This window comes from Anomaloglossus baeobatrachus, chromosome 4 (assembly GCF_048569485.1).
Source record: "Anomaloglossus baeobatrachus isolate aAnoBae1 chromosome 4, aAnoBae1.hap1, whole genome shotgun sequence".
Lineage (NCBI taxonomy): Eukaryota > Metazoa > Chordata > Amphibia > Anura > Aromobatidae > Anomaloglossus > Anomaloglossus baeobatrachus.
The window spans coordinates 339605817-339633281 of record NC_134356.1 but is presented as its reverse complement, the minus strand read 5'-3'; the positions used below and the strand labels follow the sequence as shown (position 1 = coordinate 339633281).

Genomic DNA, 27465 nt, shown 5'->3' with positions numbered 1-27465 from the left:
ACACTGTATACCCGCCAGCTGTGTAACCTGCCGCTCACAAACACTGTATACCCGGCCAGCTGTGTAACCTGCCCTTCACAAACACTGTATACCCGCCAGCTGTGTAACCTGCCGTTCACAAACACTGTATACCCGCCAGCTGTGTAACCTGCCGCTCACAAACACTGTATAACCAGCCAGGCAGCCAGTCAGATAAGTGGCTGTTCCTCACCACTTCCCGCTCTCAGCGCTTTCCTGGGCGTTGTCGCCCCGCCTTCGTGTTGCCACAGAAACGCGTGTCCCGCCCGCTGTCCGTTGCCCTGGAGACGGCGGTGACAACAAGTCATCCTGCACTCGTGGGCCGGTGAGTGGTGGTCTGAGCGGCGGATAACAGCTGGTGCCTGCGGGAGGGTTGTGACCGCATGTACTGCACAACGGCGCCCATTACTGACCATTGGGCAGAGTTTCCCTGAATCCGCAGCATGTGCGCCTATTACAGCCTATGAGACCAGATGAGATGCTCCTATATACAGCGCCGGCCCCATGGCTTGCACTATACCGGCCTGTAGCTCAGTAGTCACTGGTTATAGTCTGACGGGCTCCAGCAGCTGTAGAACTAAACCTCCCAGCATGGCCTGACAGCAATCTGTTGTGTGTTGCTGAATGGAAGCTCACATTACATCTATTACTGCACTAAACATGGCAGAGCATGTGCCAGCAGGGGCATTATAGGGGTCCCGGCCCCGCCATATATCAGGCCAGCAGAACCTGCTATGTCTCATCATTTGTCACAGCCAAAGTACACGTGGCCGCAGCAAGAACTGATAGCAGCTCTTCTGGGGAGACCCCGACCTGATATGGATTGCATGTCCCAGACAGCCCCTTTATGCAGTGTCCCAGACAACCCCTATATGCAGTGTCCCAGACAACCCCTATATGCAGTGTCCCAGACAGCCCCTATATACAGTGTCCCAGACAACCCCTATATGCAGTGTCCCAGACAGCCCCTATATGCAGTGTCCCAGACAGCCCCTATATGCAGTGTCCCAAACAGCCCCTATATGCAGTGTCCCAGACAGCCCCTATATGCAGTGTCCCAGACAACCCCTATATGCAGTGTCCCAGACAGTCCCTATATGCAGTGTCCCAGACAGCCCCTATATGCAGTGTCCCAGACAGCCCCTATATGCAGTGTCCCAGACAGCCCCTATATGCAGTGTCCCAGACAGCCCCTATATGCAGTGTCCCAGACAGCCCCTATATGCAGTGTCCCAGACAGCCCCTATATGCAGTGTCCCAGACAGCCCCTTTATGCAGTGTCCCAGACAGCCCCTTTATGCAGTGTCCCAGACAGCCCCTTTATGCAGTGTCCCAGACAGTCCCTATATGCAGTGTCCCAGACAGCCCCTTTATGCAGTGTCCCAGACAGCCCCTATATGCAGTGTCCCAGACAGTCCCTATATGCAGTGTCCCAGACAGCCCCTTTATACAATGTCCCAGACAGCCCCTATATGCAGTGTCCCAGACAGCCCCTATATGCAGTGTCCCAGACAGCCCCTATATGCAGTGTCCCAGACAGCCCCTATATGCAGTGTCCCAGACAGCCCCTATATGCAGTGTCCCAGACAGCCCCTATATGCAGTGTCCCAGACAGCCCCTTTATGTAGTGTCCCAAGACAGCCCCTTTATGTAGTGTCCCACACAGCCCCTATATGCAGTGTCCCAGACAGCCCCTTTATGTAGTGTCCCAAGACTGCCCCTTTATGCAGTGTCCCAGACAGCCCCTTTATACAGTGTCTCAGACAGCACCTTTATACAGTGTCTCAGACAGCCCCTTTATGCAGTGTCCCAGATGACCCTTTTATGCAGTGTCCCAGACAACCCCTTTATGAAGTGTCCCACACAACCCCTTTATGTAGTGTCCCAGATAGCCCCTATATGCAGTGTCCCAAGACAGCCCCTTTATGCAGTGTCCCAGACAGCCCCTATATGCAGTGTCCCAGACAGCCCCTATATGCAGTGTCCCAGACAGCCCCTTTATGCAGTGTCCCAGACAGCCTCTTTATGTAGTGTCCCAAGACAGCCCCTTATGCAGTGTCCCAGACAGCCCCTTTATGCAGTGTCCCAAGACAGCCCCTTATGCAGTGTCCCAAGACAGCCCCTTTATGCAGTGTCCCAGACAGCCCCTTTATGTCGTGTCCCAAGACAGCCCCTTTATGCAGTGTCCCAAGACAGCCCCTTTATGCAGTGTCCCAAGACAGCCTCTATATGCAGGGTCCCAGTCAGCCCCTTTATGCAGTGTCCCAAGACAGCCACTTTATGCAGTGTCACAAACAGCCCCTATATGCAGTGTCCCAGACAGCCCCTTTATGCAGTGTCCTAGACAGCCCCTTTTTGTAGTGTCCCAGACAGCCCCTTTATGTAGTGTCCCAAGACAGCCCCTTTATGCAGTGTCCCAAGACAGCCCCTATATGCATTGTCCCAGACAACCCCTTTATGCACTGTCCCAAGACAGCCCCTTTATGCAGTGTCCCAAGACAGCCCCTGAATGCAGTGTCTCAAGACAGTCCCTTTATGCAGTGTCCCAGACAGCCCCTATATGCAGTGTCCCAGACAGCCCCTTTATGCAGTGTCCCAGACAGCCCCTTTATACAGTGTCTCAGACAGCACCTTTATACAGTGTCTCAGACAACCCCTTTATGCAGTGTCCCAGATGACCCTTTTATGCAGTGTCCCAGACAACCCCTTTATGAAGTGTCCCACACAACCCCTTTATGTAGTGGCCCAGACAGCCCCTATATGCAGTGTCCCAAGACAGCCCCTTTATGCAGTGTCCCAGACAGCCCCTATATGCAGTGTCCCAGACAGCCCCTTTATGCAGTGTCCCAGACAGCCTCTTTATGCAGTGTCCCAAGACAGCCCCTTATGCAGTGTCCCAGACAGCCCCTTTATGCAGTGTCCCAAGACAGCCCCTTATGCAGTGTCCCAAGACAGCCCCTAAATGCAGTGTCCCAGTCAGCCCCTTTATGCAGTGTCCCAAGACAGCCCCTTTATGCAGTGTCCCAGACAGCCCCTTTATGCAGTGTCCCAGACAGCCCCTATATGCAGTGTCCCAGACAGCCCCTTTATGCAGTGTCCCAAGACAGCCCTTTTATGCAGTGTCCCAAGACAGCCTCTATATGCAGTGTCCCAGTCAGCCCCTTTATGCAGTGTCCCAAGACAGCCCCTTTATGCAGTGTCCCAAGACAGCCCTTTTATGCAGTGTCCCAAGACAGCCTCTATATGCAGTGTCCCAGTCAGCCCCTTTATGCAGTGTCCCAAGACAGCCCCTTTATGCAGTGTCCCAGACAGCCCCTTTATGCAGTGTCCCAAGACAGCCCCTTTAAGCAGTGTCCCAAGACAGCCCCTATATGCAGCGTCCTAGTCAGCCTCTTTATGCAGTGTCCCAAGACAGCCCCCATATGCAGTGTCCTAGACAGTCCCTTTATGCAGTGTCCCATTCAGCCCCTTTATACAGTGTCCCAAAACAGCCCCTATATGTAGTGTGCCAGACAGCCCCTTTATGCAGTGTCCCAAGACAGCCCCCATATGCAGTGTCCCAGACAGCCCCTTTATTTAGTGTCCCAAGACAGCCCCTTTATAAAGTGTCCCACACAGCCCCTATATGCAGTGTCCCAGACAGCCCCTTTATGTAGTGTCCCAAGACTGCCCCTTTATGTAGTGTCCCAGACAACCCCTTTATGCAGTGTCCCAAGACAGCCCCTTTATGCAGTGTCCCAAGACAGCCCCTTTATGCAGTGTCCCAAGACAGCCCCTTTATGCAGTGTCCCAGACAGCCCCTTTATATAGTGTCCCAGACAGCCCTTTTATGTAGTGTCCCAAGACAGGTCCTTTATGCAGTGTCCCAAGACAGCCCCTTTATGCAGTGTCCCAGACAGCCCTTTTATGTAGTGTCCCAAGACAGCCTCTGTATGCAGTGTCCCAAGACAGCCCCTTTATGCATTGTCCCAAGACAACCCCTATATGCAGTTTCCTAGTCAGCCCTTTTATGTAGTGTCCCAAGACAGCCCCTATATGAAGTGTCCTAGACAGTCCCTTTATGCAGTGTCCCATTCAGCCCCTTTATACAGTGTCCCAAAACAGCCCCTATATGTAGTGTGCCAGACAGCCCCTTTATGCAGTGTCCCAAGACAGCCCCCATATGCAGTGTCCCAGACAGCCCCTTTATTTAGTGTCCCAAGACAGCCCCTTTATGTAGTGTCCCACACAGCCCCTATATGCAGTGTCCCAGACAGCCCCTTTATGTAGTGTCCCAAGACTGCCCCTTTATGTAGTGTCCCAGACAACCCCTTTATGCAGTGTCCCAAGACAGCCCCTTTATGCAGTGTCCCAAGACAGCCCCTTTATGCAGTGTCCCAAGACAGCCCTATATGCAGTGTCCCAAGACAGCCTCTTTATGCAGTGTCCCAGACAGCCCATATATGCAGTGTCCCAGACAGCCCCTTTATGCAGTGTCCCAGACAGCCCCTTTATATAGTGTCCCAGACAGCCCCTTTATGTAGTGTCCCAAGACAGCACCTTTATGCAGTGTCCCAAGACAGCCCCTTTATGCAGTGTCCCAGACAGCCCTTTTATGTAGTGTCCCAAGACAGCCTCTGTATGCAGTGTCCCAAGACAGCCCCTTTATGCATTGTCCCAAGACAACCCCTATATGCAGTTTCCTAGTCAGCCCTTTTATGTAGTGTCCCAAGAGAGCCCCTATATGAAGTGTCCTAGACAGTCCCTTTATGCAGTGTCCCAGACAGCTCCTTTATGTAGTATCCCAAGACAGCCCCTTTATGTAGTGTCCCAAGACAGCCCCTTTATGCAGTGTCTCAAGACAGCCCCTTTATGCAGTGTCCCAAGACAGCCCCTTTATGCAGTGTCTCAAGACAGCCCCTATATGCAGTGTCCCAGTCAGCCCCTTTATGCAGTGTCCCAAGACAGCCCCTATATGCAGTGTCCCAGACAGTTCCTTTATGCAGTGTCCCAAAACAGCCCCTATATGTAGTGTCCCAGACAGCCCCTTTATGCAGTGTCCCAAGACAGCCCCTATATGCAGTGTCCCAGACAGCCCCTTTATGCAGATTCCCACACAAGCCCTTTATACAGTGTCCCAGACAGCCCATTTATACAGTGTCCCAGACGGCCCCTTTATACAGTGTCCCAGGCAGACCCTTTATACAGTGTCCCAGACAGCCCCTTTATGCAGTGTCCCAGACAGCCCCTTTGTGCAATGTCCCAGACAGCCCCTTTATACAGTGTCTCAGACAGCACCTTTATACAGTGTCTCAGACAGCCCCTTTATGCAGTGTCCCAGATGACCCTTTTATGCAGTGTCCCAGACAACCCCTTTATGAAGTGTCCCACACAACCCCTTTATGTAGTGTCCCAGAAAGCCCCTTTATGCATTGTCCCAGACGACCCCTTTATTCAGTGTCCCAAACGACACCTTTATGCAGTGTCCCAAAAAGCCCCTTTATGCATTGTCCCAGACAGCCCCCTTATGCAATGTCCCAGACGACCCCTTTATTCAGTGTCCCAAACGACACCTTTATGCAGTGTCCCAAACAGCCCCTTTATGCAGTGTCCCAAACAGCCCCTTTATGCAGTGTCCCAGACAGCCCCTTTATGCAGTGTCCCAGACAGCCCCTTTATGCAGTGTCCCACACAACCCTTTTATGCAGTGTCCCAAAACAGCCCCTTTATGCAGTGTCCCAGACAGCCCCTTTATACAGTGTCCCAGACAACCCCTTTATGCAGTGTCCCAGACAGCCCCTTTATACAGTGTCACAGACAGCCCCTTTATGCAGTGTCCCAGGACAGCCCCTTTATGTAGTGTCCCAGACAGCCCCTTTATGCAGTGTCCCAGACAGCCCCTTTATGCAGTGTCCCAGACACCCCTTTATACAGTGTCCCAGACAGCCCCTTTATGCAGTGTCCCAGACAGCCCCTTTATACAGTGTCTAGACAGCCCCTTTATGAAGTGTCACAGACAGCCCCATTATGCATTGTCCCAGACAGCCCCTTTATACAGGGTCCCAGACAGCCCCTAATGAAATGTCTCAGACAGCCCCTTTATGCAGTGTCCCAGACGACCGCTTTATGCAGTGTCCCAGACAACCCCTTTATGAAGTGTCCCACACAACCCCTTTATGTAGTGTCCCAGACAGCCCCTTTATGCAGTGTCCCAGACAGCCCCTTTATGCAGTGTCCCACACAACCCCTTTATGCAGTGTACAACATAGCCTCTTTATGCAGTGTCCCACACAGCCTTTTTATGCAGTGTCCCAGACAGCCCCTTTATGCAGTGTCCCAGACAGCTTCTTTATGCAATGTCCCAGACAACCCCTTTATACAGTGTCCCAGACAGCCCCTTTATGCAGTGTCCCAGACAGCCCCTTTATACAGTGTCCCAGACAGCCCCTTTATGCAGTGTCCCAGACAGCCCCTTTATACAGTGTCCCAGACAGCCCCTCTATGCAGTGTCCCAGACGACCCTTTTATGCAGAGTCCTACACAGCTTCTATATGCAGTGTCCCAGACAGCCCCTTTATGTGGTGTCCCAGACAGCCCTTTTATGCAGTGTCCCACACAGCTTCTTTATGCAGTGTCCCAGACAGCCCCTTTATGCAGTGTCCCAGACAGCCCCTTTATACAGTGTCCCAGACAGCCCCTTTATGCAGTGTCCCAGACAGCCCTTTTATACAGTGTCCCAGACAGCCCTTTTATACAGTGTCCCAGACAGCCCCTTTATGCAGTGTCCCAGACAGCCCCTTTATACAGTGTCCCAGACAGCCTCTTTATGCAGTGTCCCAGACAGCCCCTTTATGCAGTGTCCCAGACAGCCCCTTTATACAGTGTCCCAGACAGCCCCTTTATGCAGTGTCCCAGACAGCCCCTTTAGACAGTGTCCCAGACAGCCCCTTTATACAGTGTCCCAGACAGACCCTTTATACAGTGTCTCAGACAGCCCCTTTATGCAGTATCCCAGATGACCCTTTTATGCAGTGTCCCAGACAACCCCTTTATGAAGTGTCCCACACAACCCCTTTATGTAGTGTCCCAGAAAGCCCCTTTATGCATTGTCCCAGACGACCCCTTTATTCAGTGTCCCACACAACCCCTTTATGCAGTGTCCCACACAACCCTTTTATGCAGTGTCCCAAAACAGCCCCTTTATGCAGTGTCCCAGACAGCCCGTTTATACAGTGTCCCAGACAACCCCTTTATGCAGTGTCCCAGACAGCCCCTTTATACAGTGTCACAGACAGCCCCTTTATGCAGTGTCCCAGACAGCCCCTTTATACAGTGTCCCAGACAGCCCCTTTATGCAGTGTCCCAAGACAGCCCCTTTATGTAGTGTCCCAGACAGCCCCTTTATACAGTGTCCCAGACAGCCTCTTTATGCAGTGTCCCAGACAGCCCCTTTATACAGTGTCCCAGACAGCCCCTTTATGCAGTGTCCCAGACAGCCCCTTATGCAGTGTCCCAGACAACCCCTTTATGAAGTGTCCCACACAACCCCTTTATGTAGTGTCCCAGACAGCCCCTTTCTGCAGTGTCCCAGACGACCCATTTATTTAGTGTCCCAAACAGCCCCTTTAAGCAGTGTCCCAGATAACCCCTTTATGCAGTGTCCCAGACAGCCCCTTTATGCAGTGTCCCAAGACAGCCCCTTTATGCAGTTTCCCAGACAGCCCCTTTATACAGTGTCCCAGACAGCCCCTTTATGCAGTGTCCCAGACAGCCCCTTTATACAGTGCCCCAGACAGCCCCTTTATGCAGTGTCCCAGACAGCCCCTTTATACAGTGTCCCAGACAGCCCCTTTATGCAGTGTCCCAGACAGCCCCTTTATGCAGTGTCCCAGACACCCCTTTATACAGTGTCCCAGACAGCCCGTTTATGCAGTGTCCCAAACAGCCCCTTTATACAGTGTCTAGACAACCCCTTTATGAAGTGTCACAGACAGCCCCTTTATGCATTGTCCCAGAAAGCCCCTTTATACAGGGTCCCAGACAGCCCCTAATGCAGTGTCCCAGACAGCCCCTTTATGCAATGTCCCAGACAGCCCCTCTATACAGTGTCTCAGACAGCCCCTTTATGCAGTGTCCCAGACGACCGCTTTATGCAGTGTCCCAGACAACCCCTTTATGAAGTGTCCCACACAACCCCTTTATGCAGTGTCCCAGACAGCCCCTTTATGCAGTGTCCCAGACAGCCCCTTTATGCAGTGTCCCAGACAGCCCCTTTATGCAGTGTCCCAGACAGCCCCTTTATGCAGTGTCCCACACAACCCCTTTATGCAGTGTCCCAGACAGCCCCTTTATGCAGTGTCCCACACAACCCCTTTATGCAGTGTACAACATAGCCTCTTTATGCAGTGTCCCACACAGCCTCTTTATGCAGTGTCCCAGACAGCCCCTTTATGGAGTGTCCCAGACAGCTCCTTTATGCAGTGTCCCAGACAATCCCTTTATACAGTGTCCCAGACAGCCCCTTTATGCAGTGTCCCAGACAGCCCCTTTATACAGTGTCCCAGACAGCCCCTTTATGCAGTGTCCCAGACAGCCCCTTTATACAGTGTCCCAGACAGCCCCTTTATACAGTGTCCCAGACAGCCCCTCTATGCAGTGTCCCAGACGACCCCTTTATGCAGAGTCCTACACAGCTTCTATATGCAGTGTCCCAGACAGCCCCTTTATGTGGTGTCCCAGACAGCCCTTTTATGCAGTGTCCCACACAGCTTCTTTATGCAGTGTCCCAGACAGCCCCTTTATGCAGTGTCCCAGACAGCCTCTTTATACAGTGTCCCAGACAGCCCCTTTATACAGTGTCCCAGACAGCCCCTTTATGCAGTGTCCCAGACAGCCCCTTTATACAGTGTCCCAGACAGCCCCTTTATGCAGTGTCCCAGACAGCCCCTTTATACAGTGTCCCAGACAGCCTCTTTATGCAGTGTCCCAGACAGCCCCTTTATGCAGTGTCCCAGACAGCCCCTTTATACAGTGTCCCACACAACCCCTTTATGCAGTGTCCCAGACAGCCCCTTTATGCAGTGTCCCAGACAGCCCCTTTATGCAATGTCCCAGACAGCCCCTCTATACAGTGTCTCAGACAGCCCCTTTATGCAGTGTCCCAGACGACCGCTTTATGCAGTGTCCCAGACAACCCCTTTATGTAGTGTCCCAGACAGCCCCTTTATGCAGTGTCCCAGACAGCCCCTTTATGCAGTGTCCCAGACAGCCCCTTTATGCAGTGTCCCACACAACCCCTTTATGCAGTGTACAACATAGCCTCTTTATGCAGTGTCCCACACAGCCTCTTTATGCAGTGTCCCATACAGCCCCTTTATGCAGTGTCCCAGACAGCTCCTTTATGCAGTGTCCCAGACAATCCCTTTATACAGTGTCCGAGACAGCCCCTTTATGCAGTGTCCCAGACAGCCCCTTTATACAGTGTCCCAGACAGCCCCTTTATGCAGTGTCCCAGACAGCCCCTTTATACAGTGTCCCAGACAGCCCCTTTATACAGTGTCCCAGACAGCCCCTCTATGCAGTGTCCCAGACGACCCCTTTATGCAGAGTCCTACACAGCTTCTATATGCAGTGTCCCAGACAGCCCCTTTATGTGGTGTCCCAGACAGCCCTTTTATGCAGTGTCCCACACAGCTTCTTTATGCAGTGTCCCAGACAGCCCCTTTATGCAGTGTCCCAGACAGCCCCTTTATACAGTGTCCCAGACAGCCCCTTTATGCAGTGTCCCAGACAGCCCCTTTATACAGTGTCCCAGACAGCCCCTTTATGCAGTGTCACAGACAGCCCCTTTATGCAGTGTCCCAGACAGCCCCTTTATACAGTGTCCCAGACAGCCCCTTTATGCAGTGTCCCAAGACAGCCCCTTTATGTAGTGTCCCAGACAGCCCCTTTATGCAGTGTCCCAGACAGCCCCTTTATGCAGTGTCCCAGACAGCCCCTTTATGCAGTGTCCCAAGACAGCCCCTATATGCAGTGTCCCAGACAGCCCCTTTATACAGTGTCCCAGGCAGCCCCTTTATACAGTGTCCCAGACAGCCCCTTTATGCAGTGTCCCAAGACAGCCCCTTTAAGCAGTGTCCCAAGACAGCCCCTATATGCAGTGTCCTAGTCAGCCTCTTTATGCAGTGTCCCAAGACAGCCCCCATATGCAGTGTCCTAGACAGTCCCTTTATGCAGTGTCCCATTCAGCCCCTTTATACAGTGTCCCAAAACAGCCCCTATATGTAGTGTGCCAGACAGCCCCTTTATGCAGTGTCCCAAGACAGCCCCCATATGCAGTGTCCCAGACAGCCCCTTTATTTAGTGTCCCAAGACAGCCCCTTTATAAAGTGTCCCACACAGCCCCTATATGCAGTGTCCCAGACAGCCCCTTTATGTAGTGTCCCAAGACTGCCCCTTTATGTAGTGTCCCAGACAACCCCTTTATTCAGTGTCCCAAGACAGCCCCTTTATGCAGTGTCCCAAGACAGCCCCTTTATGCAGTGTCCCAAGACAGCCCCTTTATGCAGTGTCCCAGACAGCCCCTTTATATAGTGTCCCAGACAGCCCTTTTATGTAGTGTCCCAAGACAGCACCTTTATGCAGTGTCCCAAGACAGCCCCTTTATACAGTGTCCCAGACAGCCCTTTTATGTAGTGTCCCAAGACAGCCTCTGTATGCAGTGTCCCAAGACAGCCCCTTTATGCATTGTCCCAAGACAACCCCTATATGCAGTTTCCTAGTCAGCCCTTTTATGTAGTGTCCCAAGACAGCCCCTATATGAAGTGTCCTAGACAGTCCCTTTATGCAGTGTCCCATTCAGCCCCTTTATACAGTGTCCCAAAACAGCCCCTATATGTAGTGTGCCTGACAGCCCCTTTATGCAGTGTCCCAAGACAGCCCCCATATGCAGTGTCGCAGACAGCCCCTTTATTTAGTGTCCCAAGACAGCCCCTTTATGTAGTGTCCCACACAGCCCCTATATGCAGTGTCCCAGACAGCCCCTTTATGTAGTGTCCCAAGACTGCCCCTTTATGTAGTGTCCCAGACAACCCCTTTATGCAGTGTCCCAAGACAGCCCCTTTATGCAGTGTCCCAAGACAGCCCCTTTATGCAGTGTCCCAAGACAGCCCTATATGCAGTGTCCCAAGACAGCCCCTTTATGCAGTGTCCCAGACAGCCCATATATGCAGTGTCCCAGACAGCCCCTTTATGCAGTGTCCCAGACAGCCCCTTTATATAGTGTCCCAGACAGCCCCTTTATGTAGTGTCCCAAGACAGCACCTTTATGCAGTGTCCCAAGACAGCCCCTTTATGCAGTGTCCCAGACAGCCCTTTTATGTAGTGTCCCAAGACAGCCTCTGTATGCAGTGTCCCAAGACAGCCCCTTTATGCATTGTCCCAAGACAACCCCTATATGCAGTTTCCTAGTCAGCCCTTTTATGTAGTGTCCCAAGAGAGCCCCTATATGAAGTGTCCTAGACAGTCCCTTTATGCAGTGTCCCAGACAGCTCCTTTATGTAGTATCCCAAGACAGCCCCTTTATGTAGTGTCCCAAGACAGCCCCTTTATGCAGTGTCTCAAGACAGCCCCTTTATGCAGTGTCCCAAGACAGCCCCTTTATGCAGTGTCTCAAGACAGCCCCTATATGCAGTGTCCCAGTCAGCCCCTTTATGCAGTGTCCCAAGACAGCCCCTATATGCAGTGTCCCAGACAGTTCCTTTATGCAGTGTCCCAAAACAGCCCCTATATGTAGTGTCCCAGACAGCCCCTTTATGCAGTGTCCCAAGACAGCCCCTATATGCAGTGTCCCAGACAGCCCCTTTATGCAGATTCCCACACAAGCCCTTTATACAGTGTCCCAGACAGCCCATTTATACAGTGTCCCAGACGGCCCCTTTATACAGTGTCCCAGGCAGACCCTTTATACAGTGTCCCAGACAGCCCCTTTATGCAGTGTCCCAGACAGCCCCTTTGTGCAATGTCCCAGACAGCCCCTTTATACAGTGTCTCAGACAGCACCTTTATACAGTGTCTCAGACAGCCCCTTTATGCAGTGTCCCAGATGACCCTTTTATGCAGTGTCCCAGACAACCCCTTTATGAAGTGTCCCACACAACCCCTTTATGTAGTGTCCCAGAAAGCCCCTTTATGCATTGTCCCAGACGACCCCTTTATTCAGTGTCCCAAACGACACCTTTATGCAGTGTCCCAAAAAGCCCCTTTATGCATTGTCCCAGACAGCCCCCTTATGCAATGTCCCAGACGACCCCTTTATTCAGTGTCCCAAACGACACCTTTATGCAGTGTCCCAAACAGCCCCTTTATGCAGTGTCCCAAACAGCCCCTTTATGCAGTGTCCCAGACAGCCCCTTTATGCAGTGTCCCAGACAGCCCCTTTATGCAGTGTCCCACACAACCCTTTTATGCAGTGTCCCAAAACAGCCCCTTTATGCAGTGTCCCAGACAGCCCCTTTATACAGTGTCCCAGACAACCCCTTTATGCAGTGTCCCAGACAGCCCCTCTATACAGTGTCACAGACAGCCCCTTTATGCAGTGTCCCAGACAGCCCCTTTATACAGTGTCCCAGACAGCCCCTTTATGCAGTGTCCCAGGACAGCCCCTTTATGTAGTGTCCCAGACAGCCCCTTTATGCAGTGTCCCAGACAGCCCCTTTATGCAGTGTCCCAGACACCCCTTTATACAGTGTCCCAGACAGCCCCTTTATGCAGTGTCCCAGACAGCCCCTTTATACAGTGTCTAGACAGCCCCTTTATGAAGTGTCACAGACAGCCCCATTATGCATTGTCCCAGACAGCCCCTTTATACAGGGTCCCAGACAACCCCTAATGAAATGTCTCAGACAGCCCCTTTATGCAGTGTCCCAGACGACCGCTTTATGCAGTGTCCCAGACAACCCCTTTATGAAGTGTCCCACACAACCCCTTTATGTAGTGTCCCAGACAGCCCCTTTATGCAGTGTCCCAGACAGCCCCTTTATGCAGTGTCCCACACAACCCCTTTATGCAGTGTACAACATAGCCTCTTTATGCAGTGTCCCACACAGCCTTTTTATGCAGTGTCCCAGACAGCCCCTTTATGCAGTGTCCCAGACAGCTTCTTTATGCAGTGTCCCAGACAACCCCTTTATACAGTGTCCCAGACAGCCCCTTTATGCAGTGTCCCAGACAGCCCCTTTATACAGTGTCCCAGACAGCCCCTTTATGCAGTGTCCCAGACAGCCCCTTTATACAGTGTCCCAGACAGCCCCTCTATGCAGTGTCCCAGACGACCCTTTTATGCAGAGTCCTACACAGCTTCTATATGCAGTGTCCCAGACAGCCCCTTTATGTGGTGTCCCAGACAGCCCTTTTATGCAGTGTCCCACACAGCTTCTTTATGCAGTGTCCCAGACAGCCCCTTTATGCAGTGTCCCAGACAGCCCCTTTATACAGTGTCCCAGACAGCCCCTTTATGCAGTGTCCCAGACAGCCCTTTTATACAGTGTCCCAGACAGCCCCTTTATGCAGTGTCCCAGACAGCCCCTTTATACAGTGTCCCAGACAGCCTCTTTATGCAGTGTCCCAGACAGCCCCTTTATGCAGTGTCCCAGACAGCCCCTTTATACAGTGTCCCAGACAGCCCCTTTATGCAGTGTCCCAGACAGCCCCTTTAGACAGTGTCCCAGACAGCCCCTTTATACAGTGTCCCAGGCAGACCCTTTATACAGTGTCTCAGACAGCCCCTTTATGCAGTGTCCCAGATGACCCTTTTATGCAGTGTCCCAGGCAACCCCTTTATGAAGTGTCCCACACAACCCCTTTATGTAGTGTCCCAGAAAGCCCCTTTATGCATTGTCCCAGACGACCCCTTTATTCAGTGTCCCACACAACCCCTTTATGCAGTGTCCCACACAACCCTTTTATGCAGTGTCCCAAAACAGCCCCTTTATGCAGTGTCCCAGACAGCCCGTTTATACAGTGTCCCAGACAACCCCTTTATGCAGTGTCCCAGACAGCCCCTTTATACAGTGTCACAGACAGCCCCTTTATGCAGTGTCCCAGACAGCCCCTTTATACAGTGTCCCAGACAGCCCCTTTATGCAGTGTCCCAAGACAGCCCTTTTATGTAGTGTCCCAGACAGCCCCTTTATACAGTGTCCCAGACAGCCTCTTTATGCAGTGTCCCAGACAGCCCCTTTATACAGTGTCCCAGACAGCCCCTTTATGCAGTGTCCCAGACAGCCCCTTATGCAGTGTCCCAGACAACCCCTTTATGAAGTGTCCCACACAACCCCTTTATGTAGTGTCCCAGACAGCCCCTTTCTGCAGTGTCCCAGACGACCCATTTATTCAGTGTCCCAAACAGCCCCTTTAAGCAGTGTCCCAGACAACCCCTTTATGCAGTGTCCCAGACAGCCCCTTTATGCAGTGTCCCAAGACAGCCCCTTTATGCAGTTTCCCAGACAGCCCCTTTATACAGTGTCCCAGACAGCCCCTTTATGCAGTGTCCCAGACAGCCCCTTTATACAGTGCCCCAGACAGCCCCTTTATGCAGTGTCCCAGACAGCCCCTTTATACAGTGTCCCAGACAGCCCCTTTATGCAGTGTCCCAGACAGCCCCTTTATGCAGTGTCCCAGACACCCCTTTATACAGTGTCCCAGACAGCCCGTTTATGCAGTGTCCCAAACAGCCCCTTTATACAGTGTCTAGACAACCCCTTTATGAAGTGTCACAGACAGCCCCTTTATGCATTGTCCCAGAAAGCCCCTTTATACAGGGTCCCAGACAGCCCCTAATGCAGTGTCCCAGACAGCCCCTTTATGCAATGTCCCAGACAGCCCCTCTATACAGTGTCTCAGACAGCCCCTTTATGCAGTGTCCCAGACGACCGCTTTATGCAGTGTCCCAGACAACCCCTTTATGAAGTGTCCCACACAACCCCTTTATGCAGTGTCCCAGACAGCCCCTTTATGCAGTGTCCCAGACAGCCCCTTTATGCAGTGTCCCAGACAGCCCCTTTATGCAGTGTCCCAGACAGCCCCTTTATGCAGTGTCCCACACAACCCCTTTATGCAGTGTACAACATAGCCTCTTTATGCAGTGTCCCACACAGCCTCTTTATGCAGTGTCCCAGACAGCCCCTTTATGCAGTGTCCCAGACAGCTCCTTTATGCAGTGTCCCAGACAATCCCTTTATACAGTGTCCCAGACAGCCCCTTTATGCAGTGTCCCAGACAGCCCCTTTATACAGTGTCCCAGACAGCCCCTTTATGCAGTGTCCCAGACAGCCCCTTTATACAGTGTCCCAGACAGCCCCTTTATACAGTGTCCCAGACAGCCCCTTTATACAGTGTCCCAGACAGCCCCTCTATGCAGTGTCCCAGACGACCCCTTTATGCAGAGTCCTACACAGCTTCTATATGCAGTGTCCCAGACAGCCCCTTTATGTGGTGTCCCAGACAGCCCTTTTATGCAGTGTCCCACACAGCTTCTTTATGCAGTGTCCCAGACAGCCCCTTTATGCAGTGTCCCAGACAGCCCCTTTATACAGTGTCCCAGACAGCCCTTTTATACAGTGTCCCAGACAGCCCCTTTATGCAGTGTCCCAGACAGCCCCTTTATACAGTGTCCCAGACAGCCCCTTTATGCAGTGTCCCAGACAGCCCCTTTATACAGTGTCCCAGACAGCCTCTTTATGCAGTGTCCCAGACAGCGTCTTTATGCAGTGTCCCAGACAGCCCCTTTATGCAGTGTCCCAGACAGCCCCTTTATACAGTGTCCCACACAACCCCTTTATGCAGTGTCCCAGACAGCCCCTTTATGCAGTGTCCCAGACAGCCCCTTTATGCAATGTCCCAGACAGCCCCTCTATACAGTGTCTCAGACAGCCCCTTTATGCAGTGTCCCAGACGACCGCTTTATGCAGTGTCCCAGACAACCCCTTTATGTAGTGTCCCAGACAGCCCCTTTATGCAGTGTCCCAGACAGCCCCTTTATGCAGTGTCCCAGACAGCCCCTTTATGCAGTGTCCCACACAACCCCTTTATGCAGTGTACAACATAGCCTCTTTATGCAGTGTCCCACACAGCCTCTTTATGCAGTGTCCCACACAGCCTCTTTATGCAGTGTCCCAGACAGCCCCTTTATGCAGTGTCCCAGACAGCTCCTTTATGCAGTGTCCCAGACAATCCCTTTATACAGTGTCCGAGACAGCCCCTTTATGCAGTGTCCCAGACAGCCCCTTTATACAGTGTCCCAGACAGCCCCTTTATGCAGTGTCCCAGACAGCCCCTTTATACAGTGTCCCAGACAGCCCCTTTATACAGTGTCCCAGACAGCCCCTCTATGCAGTGTCCCAGACGACCCCTTTATGCAGAGTCCTACACAGCTTCTATATGCAGTGTCCCAGACAGCCCCTTTATGTGGTGTCCCAGACAGCCCTTTTATGCAGTGTCCCACACAGCTTCTTTATGCAGTGTCCCAGACAGCCCCTTTATGCAGTGTCCCAGACAGCCCCTTTATACAGTGTCCCAGACAGCCCCTTTATGCAGTGTCCCAGACAGCCCCTTTATACAGTGTCCCAGACAGCCCCTTTATGCAGTGTCACAGACAGCCCCTTTATGCAGTGTCCCAGACAGCCCCTTTATACAGTGTCCCAGACAGCCCCTTTATGCAGTGTCCCAAGACAGCCCCTTTATGTAGTGTCCCAGACAGCCCCTTTATGCAGTGTCCCAGACAGCCCCTTTATGCAGTGTCCCAGACAGCCCCTTTATGCAGTGTCCCAAGACAGCCCCTATATGCAGTGTCCCAGACAGCCCCTTTATACAGTGTCCCAGGCAGCCCCTTTATACAGTGTCCCAGACAGCCCCTTTATGCAGTGTCCCAGACAGCCCCTTTATGCAATGTCCCAGAGAGCCCCTTTATACAGTGTCTTAGACAGCCCCTTTATACAGTGTCCCAGACGACCCTTTTATGCAGTGTCCCAGACAGCCCCTTTATGTAGTGTCCCACACAACCCCTTTATGAAGTGTCCCACACAACCCCTTTATGTAGTGTCCCAGACAGCCCCTTTCTGCAGTGTCCCAGACGACCCCTTTATTCAGTGTCCCAAACGACACCTCTATGCAGTGTCCCAAGCAGCCCCTTTATGCAGTGTCCCAGACAACCCCTTTATGCAGTGTCCCAGACAGCCCCTTTATGCAGTGTCCCAAGACAGCCCCTTTATGCAGTTTCCCAGACAGCCCCTTTATACAGTGTCCCAGACAGCCCCTTTATGCAGTGTCCCAGACAGCCCCTTTATACAGTGTCCCAGACAGCCCCTTTATGCAGTGTCCCAGACAGCCCCTTTATACAGTGTCCCAGACAGCCCCTTTATGCAGTGTCCCAGTCAGCCCCTTTATGCAGTGTCCCAGACAGCCCCTTTATGCAGTGTCCCAGACAGCCCCTTTATACAGTGTCTAGACAGCCCCTTTATGAAGTGTCACAGACAGCCCCTTTATGCATTGTCCCAGACAGCCCCTTTATACAGGGTCCCAGACAGCCCCTAATGCAGTGTCCCAGACAGCCCCTTTATGCAATGTCCCAGACAGCCCCTCTATACAGTGTCTCAGACAGCCCCTTTATGCAGTGTCCCAGACGACCGCTTTATGCAGTGTCCCAGACAACCCCTTTATGAAGTGTCCCACACAACCCCTTTATGTAGTGTCCCAGACAGCCCCTTTATGCAGTGTCCCAGACAGCCCCTTTATGCAGTGTCCCACACAACCCCTTTATGCAGTGTACAACATAGCCTCTTTATGCAGTGTCCCACACAGCCTCTTTATGCAGTGTCCCAGACAGCCCCTTTATGCAGTGTCCCAGACAGCTTCTCTATGCAGTGTCCCAGACAACCCCTTTATACAGTGTCCCAGACAGCCCCTTTATGCAGTGTCCCAGACAGCCCCTTTATACAGTGTCCCAGACAGCCCCTTTATACAGTGTCTCAGACAGCCCCTCTATGCAGTGTCCCAGACGACCCCTTTATGCAGAGTCCTACACAGCTTCTATATGCAGTGTCCCAGACAGCCCCTTTATGTGGTGTCCCAGACAGCCCTTTTATGCAGTGTCCCACACAGCTTCTTTATGCAGTGTCCCACACAGCTTCTTTATGCAGTGTCCCACACAGCTTCTTTATGCAGTGTCCCAGACAGCCCCTTTATGCAGTGTCCCAGACAGCCCCTTTATGCAGTGTCCCAGACTGCCTCTTTATGCAGTGTCCCAGACAGCCCCTTTATGCAGTGTCCCAGACAGCCCCTTTATACAGTGTCCCAGACAGCCCCTTTATGCAGTGTCCCAGACAGCCCCTTTATACAGTGTCCCAGACAGCCCCTTTATACAGTGTCCCAGGCAGACCCTTTATACAGTGTCCCAGACAGCCCCTTTATGCAGTGTCCCAGACAGCCCCTTTGTGCAATATCCCAGACAGTCCCTTTATACAGTGTCTCAGACAGCACCTTTATACAGTGTCTCAGACAGCCCCTTTATGCAGTGTCCCAGATGACCCTTTTATGCAGTGTCCCAGACAACCCCTTTATGAAGTGTCCCACACAACCCCTTTATGTAGTGTCCCAGAAAGCCCCTTTATGCATTGTCCCAGACAGCCCCCTTATGCAATGTCCCAGACGACCCCTTTATTCAGTGTCCCAAACGACACCTTTATGCAGTGTCCCAAACAGCCCCTTTATGCAGTGTCCCAGACAGCCCCTTTATGCAGTGTCCCAGACAGCCCCTTTATGCAGTGTCCCACACAACCCTTTTATGCAGTGTCCCAAAACAGCCCCTTTATGCAGTGTCCCAGACAGCCCCTTTATACAGTGTCCCAGACAACCCCTTTATGCAGTGTCCCAGACAGCCCCTTTATACAGTGTCACAGACAGCCCCTTTATGCAGTGTCCCAGACAGCCCCTTTATACAGTGTCCCAGACAGCCCCTTTATGCAGTGTCCCAAGACAGCCCCTTTATGTAGTGTCCCAGACAGCCCCTTTATGCAGTGTCCCAGACAGCCCCTTTATGCAGTGTCCCAGACAGCCCCTTTATGCAGTGTCCCAAGACAGCCCCTATATGCAGTGTCCCAGACAGCCCCTTTATACAGTGTCCCAGGCAGCCCCTTTATACAGAGTCTCAGACAGCCCCTTTATGCAGTGTCCCAGACAGCCCCTTTATGCAATGTCCCAGACAGCCCCTTTATACAGTGTCTTAGACAGCTCCTTTATACAGTGTCCCAGACGACCCTTTTATGGGTGTCCCAGACAACCCCTTTATGAAGTGTCCCACACAACCCCTTTATTCAGTGTCCCAAACGACACCTTTATGCAGTGTCCCAAACAGCCCCTTTATGCAGTGTCCCAGACAACCCCTTTATGCAGTGTCCCAGACAGCCCCTTTATGCAGTGTCCCAAGACAGCCCCTTTATGCAGTTTCCCAGACAGCCCCTTTATACAGTGTCCCAGACAGCCCCTTTATGCAGTGTCCCAGACAGCCCCTTTATACAGTGTCCCAGACAGCCCCTTTATACAGTGTCCCAGACAGCCCCTTTATGCAGTGTCCCAGACAGCCCCTTTATACAGTGTCCCAGACAGCCCCTTTATGCAGTGTCCCAGACAGCCCCTTTATGCAGTGTCCCAGACACCCCTTTATACAGTGTCCCAGACAGCCCCTTTATGCAGTGTCTAGACAGCCCCTTTATGAAGTGTCACAGACAGCCCCTTTATGCATTGTCCCAGACAGCCCCTTTATACAGTGTCTAGACAGCCCCTTTATGAAGTGTCACAGACAGCCCCTTTATGCATTGTCCCAGTCAGCCCCTTTATACAGGGTCCCAGACAGCCCCTAATGCAGTGTCCCAGACAGCCCCTTTATGCAATGTCCCAGACAGCCCCTCTATACAGTGTCTCAGACAGCCCCTTTATGCAGTGTCCCAGACGACCGCTTTATGCAGTGTCCCAGACAACCCCTTTATGAAGTGTCTCACACAACCCCTTTATGTAGTGTCCCAGACAGCCCCTTTATGCAGTGTCCCAGACAGCCCCTTTATGCAGTGTCCCACACAACCCCTTTATGCAGTGTACAACATAGCCTCTTTATGCAGTGTCCCACACAGCCTCTTTATGCAGTGTCCCAGACAGCCTCTTTATGCAGTGTCCCAGACAGCTCCTTTATGCAGTGTCCCAGACAACCCCTTTATACAGTGTCCCAGACAGCCCCTTTATGCAGTGTCCCAGACAGCCCCTTTATACAGTGTCCCAGACAGCCCCTTTATGCAGTGTCCCAGACAGCCCCTTTATACAGTGTCCCAGACAGCCCCTTTATGCAGTGTCCCAGACAACCCCTTTATGAAGTGTCCCAGACAGCCCCTCTATGCAGTGTCCCAGACGACCCCTTTATGCAGAGTCCTACACAGCTTCTATACGCAGTGTCCCAGACAGCCCCTTTATGTGGTGTCCCAGACAGCCCTTTTATGCAGTGTCCCACACAGCTTCTTTATGCAGTGTCCCAGACAGCCCCTTTATGCAGTGTCCCAGACAGCCGTTTTATACAGTGTCCCAGACAGCCCCTTTATGCAGTGTCCCAGACAGCCCCTTTATACAGTGTCCCAGACAGCCCCTTTATGCAGTGTCCCAGACAGCCCCTTTATACAGTGTCCCAGACAGCCTCTTCATGCAGTGTCCCAGACAGCCCCTTTATACAGTGTCCCAGACAGCCCCTTTATAAAGTGTCACAGACAGCCCCTTTATGCAGTGTCCCAGACAGCCCCTTTATAAAGTGTCACAGACAGCCCCTTTATGCAGTGTCCCAGACAGCCCCTTTATACAGTGTCTCAGACAGCCCCTTTATGCAATGTCCCAGACAGCCCCTTTATACAGTGTCTCAGACAGCCCCTTTATGCAGTGTCCCAGACAACCCCTTTATGAAGTGTCCCAGACAGCCCCTTTATGCAGTGTCCCAGACAGCCCCTTTATGCAGTGTCCCACACAACCGCCCCTTTTATGCATTGTCCCAGACGACCCCTTTATGTGGTGTCCCAGACAGCCCTTTTATGCAGTGTCCCACACAGCTTCTTTATGCAGTGTCCCACACAGGCTCTTTATGCAGTGTCCCACACAGCTTCTTTATGCAGTGTCCCAGACAGCCCCTTTATGCAGTGTCCCACACAGCCTCTTTATGCAGTGTCCCACACAGCCCCTTTATACAGTGTCCCATACAGCCCCTTTATGCAGTGTCCCAGACAACCCCTTTATGCAGTGTCCCACACAACCCCTTTATGCAGCATATGATCCAACTCCACAGCAGCGACCATTTAGGTAAGTATTATAAAGTGATTTTTACGTTCTACACAGCGGCCTGGGCTCTTATATACAGCATGTTAGAATGCTGTATATAAGAGTCAACTGGTGGTTGCCGCAGCTTATAGTCGCCAAATCTGGTGACAGGCTCCCTTTAAGCACTAATATCTATTTTTATACTCCAGTGTGAGGTCAGAATAGTGTTAGCATCTGAGGTAAAGGGGTTTGCGTTTTCATAAAACCTCTGATCTCTGGCTGCAGTTTGTTTTAAAACCAAACCTGTTCTTTACTCCCCCTCCTCAGTTCCAGCTATGAGTCTCTATCGCTGCTCCTGGTGTCTGTTATTATTTGCATTGATGGGTTTATGAAGAAAAAATGGCACTCACCCATTCTTGCTGTGCAGGGGATTTTTTATTCAAGCGTGGTGGTTACATGCATGGGTCTGGCGGGGAGGGAGAGGCCGCCAGACACGTCAGCCGACGGCCGTTTTGCACTTACTCTCAGTGCTTCATCTGAGAGTAAGTGCGAAACGGCCGCCGTCTGACGTGTCTGGCAGCCTCTCCCTCCCCGCCAGACCCGTGCATGTAACCACCACGCTTGAATAAAAAATCCCCTGCACAGCAAGAACGGGTGAGTGCCATTTTTTCTTCATAAGCTCATGTGAATATACTCTCTACTATAAATGAGCACCCCAGAACAGCACCGATATTAACCTGTATGTTACGGACATTGATTTTTTGCCTGTCGGCTATGGTCATTGAGGCTATAATAAGGGAACAAGTGTGTGAAGTAGTGCCCCAGATTTTATTCTAACCCCCTTGAAGTATACTTATTTGCATTGATGGCATCACATTGTGACTGCAGCCAATCACTGAGCTCAGACTGAAAGCTAGTGGAGTCTACTTGGCCAGAGGCTTTAACCCCTTAGTGACGGAGCTAATTTTCACCTTAATGACCAGACCAAATTTTGCAATTCTGACCAGTGTCACTTTATGAGGTTATAACTCTAGAACGCTTCAACGGATCCTGGTGATTTTGAGATTGTTTTTTCGTCACATATTGGACTTCATGTTAGTACCAAACTTAGGACAATATTTTTTGCGTTTATTTATGAAAAAAATTGAATTTTGGCAAAAATCTTGAAAATTTAGCAATTTTCAACTTTTGAATTTTCATACCGTTAAACCAGAGAGTTCTGTGACACAAAATAGTTAATAAATAACATTTCCCACATGTCTACTTTATATCAGCACAATTTTGGAAACAAAATTTTTTTTTGTTAGGAAGTTAGAAGAGTTCAAAGTTTATCAGCGATTTCTCATTTTTACATCAAAATTTACAAAACCATTTTTTTAGGGACCACATCATATTTGAAGTGACTTTGAGAGGCCTAGATGACAGACAATACACAAAAGTGACACCATTCTAAAAACTGCACCCCCCAAAGTACTCAAAAACACATTCAAGAAGTTTATTAACCCTTCAGGTGCGTCACATAAACAAAAGCAATGTGGAATGAAAAAAAGCAAAAATTAAATTTTACCTAAAAATGTTGTTCTAACCCAAATTTATTCACTTTTAGAAGAAATAACACAACAAAATGGACCCCAAATCTTGTTCCCCACTTTCTTATGAGCACGCCGATACCCCACATGTGGTCAGAAACATATGTTTGGACAAATGGGAGGGGTCGGAACAGAAGGAGCAATATTTGAATTTTGGAAAGCAAATTTGGCTGAAATAGATTGCGGGCACCATGTTGCATTTACAGGTCCGCTAAGGTACCTAAACAGAAGAAACCCCTCACAAGTGACGCCATTTTGGAAACTAGACCCCTAAAGGCTTCTATCTAGGGGTATAGTGAGCATTGTGGATCCACAGGTACTTCACAGATTTTGTTAACGTTACGTTGTCATATTGAAGATTTTAATAATTTTCTCAAAAATGTTGCTTTAGCATCAATTTTCTCACTTTTTCAAGAGGTAATTCCAAAAATTTGACCTCAAGGTTTGTTTGTGGATACCGCGCTGTGACACGAGCACCATCCAGTTTCCCCATGTGCAACTGATGAAGGTCTTCTGTGACCGAAAACGTTATTTATGCACATCCACTGATAAATAAAATCACAGCATCAAGAATTTTGGGAGTGCCTTGTGTCTATACTTAGTTTCTTGGCTTTGGAACCTACTAAGTGCACCCCTTTCCATCTACACAATATTCTCCATTTCAAGGAAGTGCCATTTGTTATATTCATGAAACCTTTGTATGGACAAATGGGAGGGCTTGGAACGAAAGGAGCAATATTTGAATTTGGAAAGGAAATTTGGCTAAAAAAGATTGCGGGCACCATGTCACATTTGGAGGTCCCCTAAGGTACCTAAAACAGCAGAAACCCCACACAAGTGACCCCATTTTGGAAACTAGGCCCCTCAAGGAATTTATCTAGATGTTTGGTGAGTACCCTGAACCCCCAGGTGCTTCACAGAATTTTATAACGTTGAGCCATGAAAATAAAAAAATACAATTTTACCACAAAATTGTTATTTCAACCAGATAGCTTTTTTTCACAAGGGTAACAGGAAAAAAATCACCATGAAATTTATTGTGCAATTTCTCCTGAGTTTGGCGATACCTTATATGTGATGGAAATCAACTGTTTGGGTACACGACAGGGCTCGGAAGGGAAGGAGTGCCATTTGACTGCAAAATTGTCTGGAATCAATAGCGGACGCCATGTTGCATTTGGAGAGCCCCTGAGGTGTCTATACAGTGAAGCTCCTCAACATGTGGCCACATTTTGGAATATAGACCCCACAAGGAATTTATCTAGATGTTTGGTGAGTACCCTGAACCCCCAGGTGCTTCACAGAAGTTTATAATGTTGAGCTGTGAAAATAAAAAAATACATTTTTACCACAAAATTCTTATTTCAACCAGGTAGCTTTTTTTTTACAAGAGTAAAAGGAAAATATTCAGCATAAAATTTATTGTGCAATTTCTCCTGAGTTTGGCGATACCTTATATGTGGTGGAAATCAACTGTTTAGGCGCATGACAGGGCTCGGAAGAGAAGGAGTGCCGTTTGACTGCAAAATTGGCTGGAATCAATAGCGGACGCTATGTTGCATTAGGAGAGCCCCTGAAGTGTATATATAGTGAAGCTCCCCAACATGTGGCCCCATTTTGGAAAATAGACCCCTGAAGGAATTTATCTAGATGTTTGGTGAGTACCCTGAACTTTCAGGTGCTTCACAGAAGTTTATAATGTTGAGCTGTGAAAATAAAAAATACATTTTTACCACAAAATTGTTACTTCAACCAGGTAGCTTTTGTTTTTACAAGTGTAAAAGGAAAAAAATCAGCATTAAATTTATTGTGCAATTTCTCCTGAGTATGCTGATACCTTATGTGTGGTGGAAATCAACTGTTTGGGTGCACAGCAGGGCTTGGAAGGGAAGGAGAACCATTTGACTGCACAATTGGCTGGAATCATTACCGGACGCTATGTTGCATTTGGAAAGCCCCTAAGGTGCCTAAACAGTGGAGGTCCCCCACAAGTGACCCCATTCTGGAAACAAGACACCTCAAGGCTTTTATCTAGGTGTATAGTGAGCAGTTTGAATCCAAGAGTACTTCACAGAATTTGATAAGCTTAGGTTGCCATATTGAACATTTTCATTTTTTTCACAAAAATGTTGCTTTAGCATCATATTTCTTACTTTTTCAAGAGGCAACAAGAAACCGTGAACCCAACAGGTTGTTATCCAATGTCTTATGAGCACAGGGATACCCCACATGTGGCCAAAAAACTCTGTTTGGATAAATGGGAGGGCTTGGAATGGAAGGAGCACCATTTGAATTCTGGAAAAGTTGAAATAAATTGCGGGCACCATGTCACATTTGCAGGACCCTTGGGTACCTATACAGCAGAAACCCCCAACAAGTGACCCCATTTTGGAAACTGGATTTTATTCAGGAGTATAGTAAGCATTTTGAATCCACAGGTACTTCACAAAAATGTTGCTGTAGCAACAAATTTCTCACTTTTAGGCTATGTGGCCATGATCCAGCGACACGGCGTCTAGTACACAGTGTCAGCCTTCCTGCAGAGATGTGAGTGTTGTCCACGGGAGAACGCAGCTGCCCATGCCCACGATTTGGGTTCAGGCTGCTGTGGAGCTCAATGTACCTGCAGAGAACACTCTTGTCTCAGCAGCATAAATTGACATGCTGAGGCTCGGGAAGCTGCACCACAGGTCAGTGTATGCTGCGGAGAAAAGAAGCCCAGTGTGCATGGGATTTCTAAAAATCCTTCCACTGTGCTTCTACTGCACAACGCAGCGCTATGGATGCAGGGAAAACACTGCGCCCAAAACGCTGCAAACCCTGATCGTGGGCACATAGCCTAAAATGCTACAATGGATGAATGGATAGATGTCAAACAAATATAACGTCCCACCCCCTGCATATTCTAAGCTGGCGCCCTTTAGTGCCTTTCATGTGGCACTAAAGGGTGCCTAGCCTTGTATTTAGCCCCCCAAAAAATTAATAATTAAAATAAACGACGTGGGGTCCCCCCTATTTTTGATAGCCAGCTAGGGTAAAGCAGACAGCTGTAGCCTGCAAACCACAGCTGACAGCTTCACCTTGTCTGGTGATCAATTTGAAGGGCTCCCCAGACGTTTTTTTAAAAAAAACAAAAACAAACAAAGAAACAAACGTGGGGTCCCCCCCAAATTAGATCACCAGCCAAGGTGAAGCGGACAGCTGGGGTCTGGTATTCTCAGGGTGGGAAGAGCCATGGTTATTGGACTCTTCCCAGCCTAAAAATAGCAGGCCGCAGCCGCCACAGAAGTGGCGCATCCATTAGATGCGCCAATCCTGGCGCTTCGCCCCAGCTCATCCCGCGCCCTGGTGCGGTGGCAAGCGGGGTAATATACGGGGTGGATACCAGCTGTAATGTCACCTGGCATCAAGCCCTGGGGTTAGTGATGTCACGGCATCTAAACAGATACCCGACATCACTAACCCAGTCAGTAATAGAGAAAAATAAAGACAAAAAAAAAATTATTTGAAAAAAAAACTCCCCGAAACATCCCTCTTTCACCAATTTATTGAAAATAAACAAATTCCGGTCGCTGTAATCCATTTTTGAGGTCCTTCGACGGCTCTGGACCTTCTAGAATATGGGGGGCACGTTCAGGGAACGTATCCTCCATTTTCTGGAAGAGCAAGCTCTCCATAAGCAGTGTGGGTGCAGTAATCTGAGAATACTGCACTCACACTGCCCCGGTCCAACCTAGGGCAGAGTGACCTGCAGTAACCTCATTCCAGAATATGAGGGGCACGCTCACAGAACGTATCCCCCATTTTCTAGAATAGCAGGCTCTCCATGTGAGGAGTGTGGCTGCAGATTACTGCACTCACTCTCCCCCGGTCCTCAGTGCAGCAGCGAGGTCAGCGTCCTTGCTTGCAAGGATCCAGCTGACAGCTGCTGTCTGCGCATGCGCCGCCAGCTTTCTAGAAGGAGGCGGAGTGATCGCGGGGACGGAGCAGAAGCCAGGTAACGGGGCGCTGACGGGGGGCTGACGCGGGGTGACGGGGGGAGACCTGGCGACAACTTTTCTGTCGCATGTGACGTGTCACATGCGGCAGAAAGAGCAGGATGAATGCGGCCGCGCGCTACTGTGCGCTGCGCTCCGCCATCTTGCATGCTCCGGCGGGGGGAACGGGGGGGCTCTTTGGAGAACCGGAGGGGCTCCGTGGGACCAGAGGGCTCTGGTGTACCGGAGGAGGGGTCAGGGGGAGGACATTTCCCTTCGATCTGAAATGTTTGATCATTTCAGATCGGAGGGAAATGAATGCAGAGCCGGCGGCGGCGGCAGTTTTCTGTGCGCTTCGGCGCCATTTTGACTTCCGGAGGGGGGGTGGGGGGGGACTCTCCGATACCGGGGGCTTTGGGGGCACTAGGGGTCTATATTTCTTTCTCATCTGACATGTTTGATCACGTCAGATGAAAAAGAAATCAGTTTTACCGGTCATTTCTTTTTTTTTCATGTGTTCGTCGGTATACGGGTCCAAAAAAAACACCCCGATTCATAATCTG

The 27465-nt window shown here is 50.5% G+C and overlaps 1 protein-coding gene across 2 annotated transcripts in view; it reads left to right on the top strand.

Annotated features, from left to right (window-relative positions):
* The first annotated feature begins 255 nt into the window (after positions 1-255).
* IQUB (IQ motif and ubiquitin domain containing) overlaps positions 256-27465 on the top strand; it is a 125601-nt gene continuing 98391 nt past the window's right edge. For both annotated transcript variants that reach the window (XM_075342530.1, XM_075342528.1), the window contains exon 1: positions 256-343. The gene's annotated coding sequence lies outside the window, so the exon portion shown is untranslated. The remainder of the gene's footprint in view (positions 344-27465) is intronic.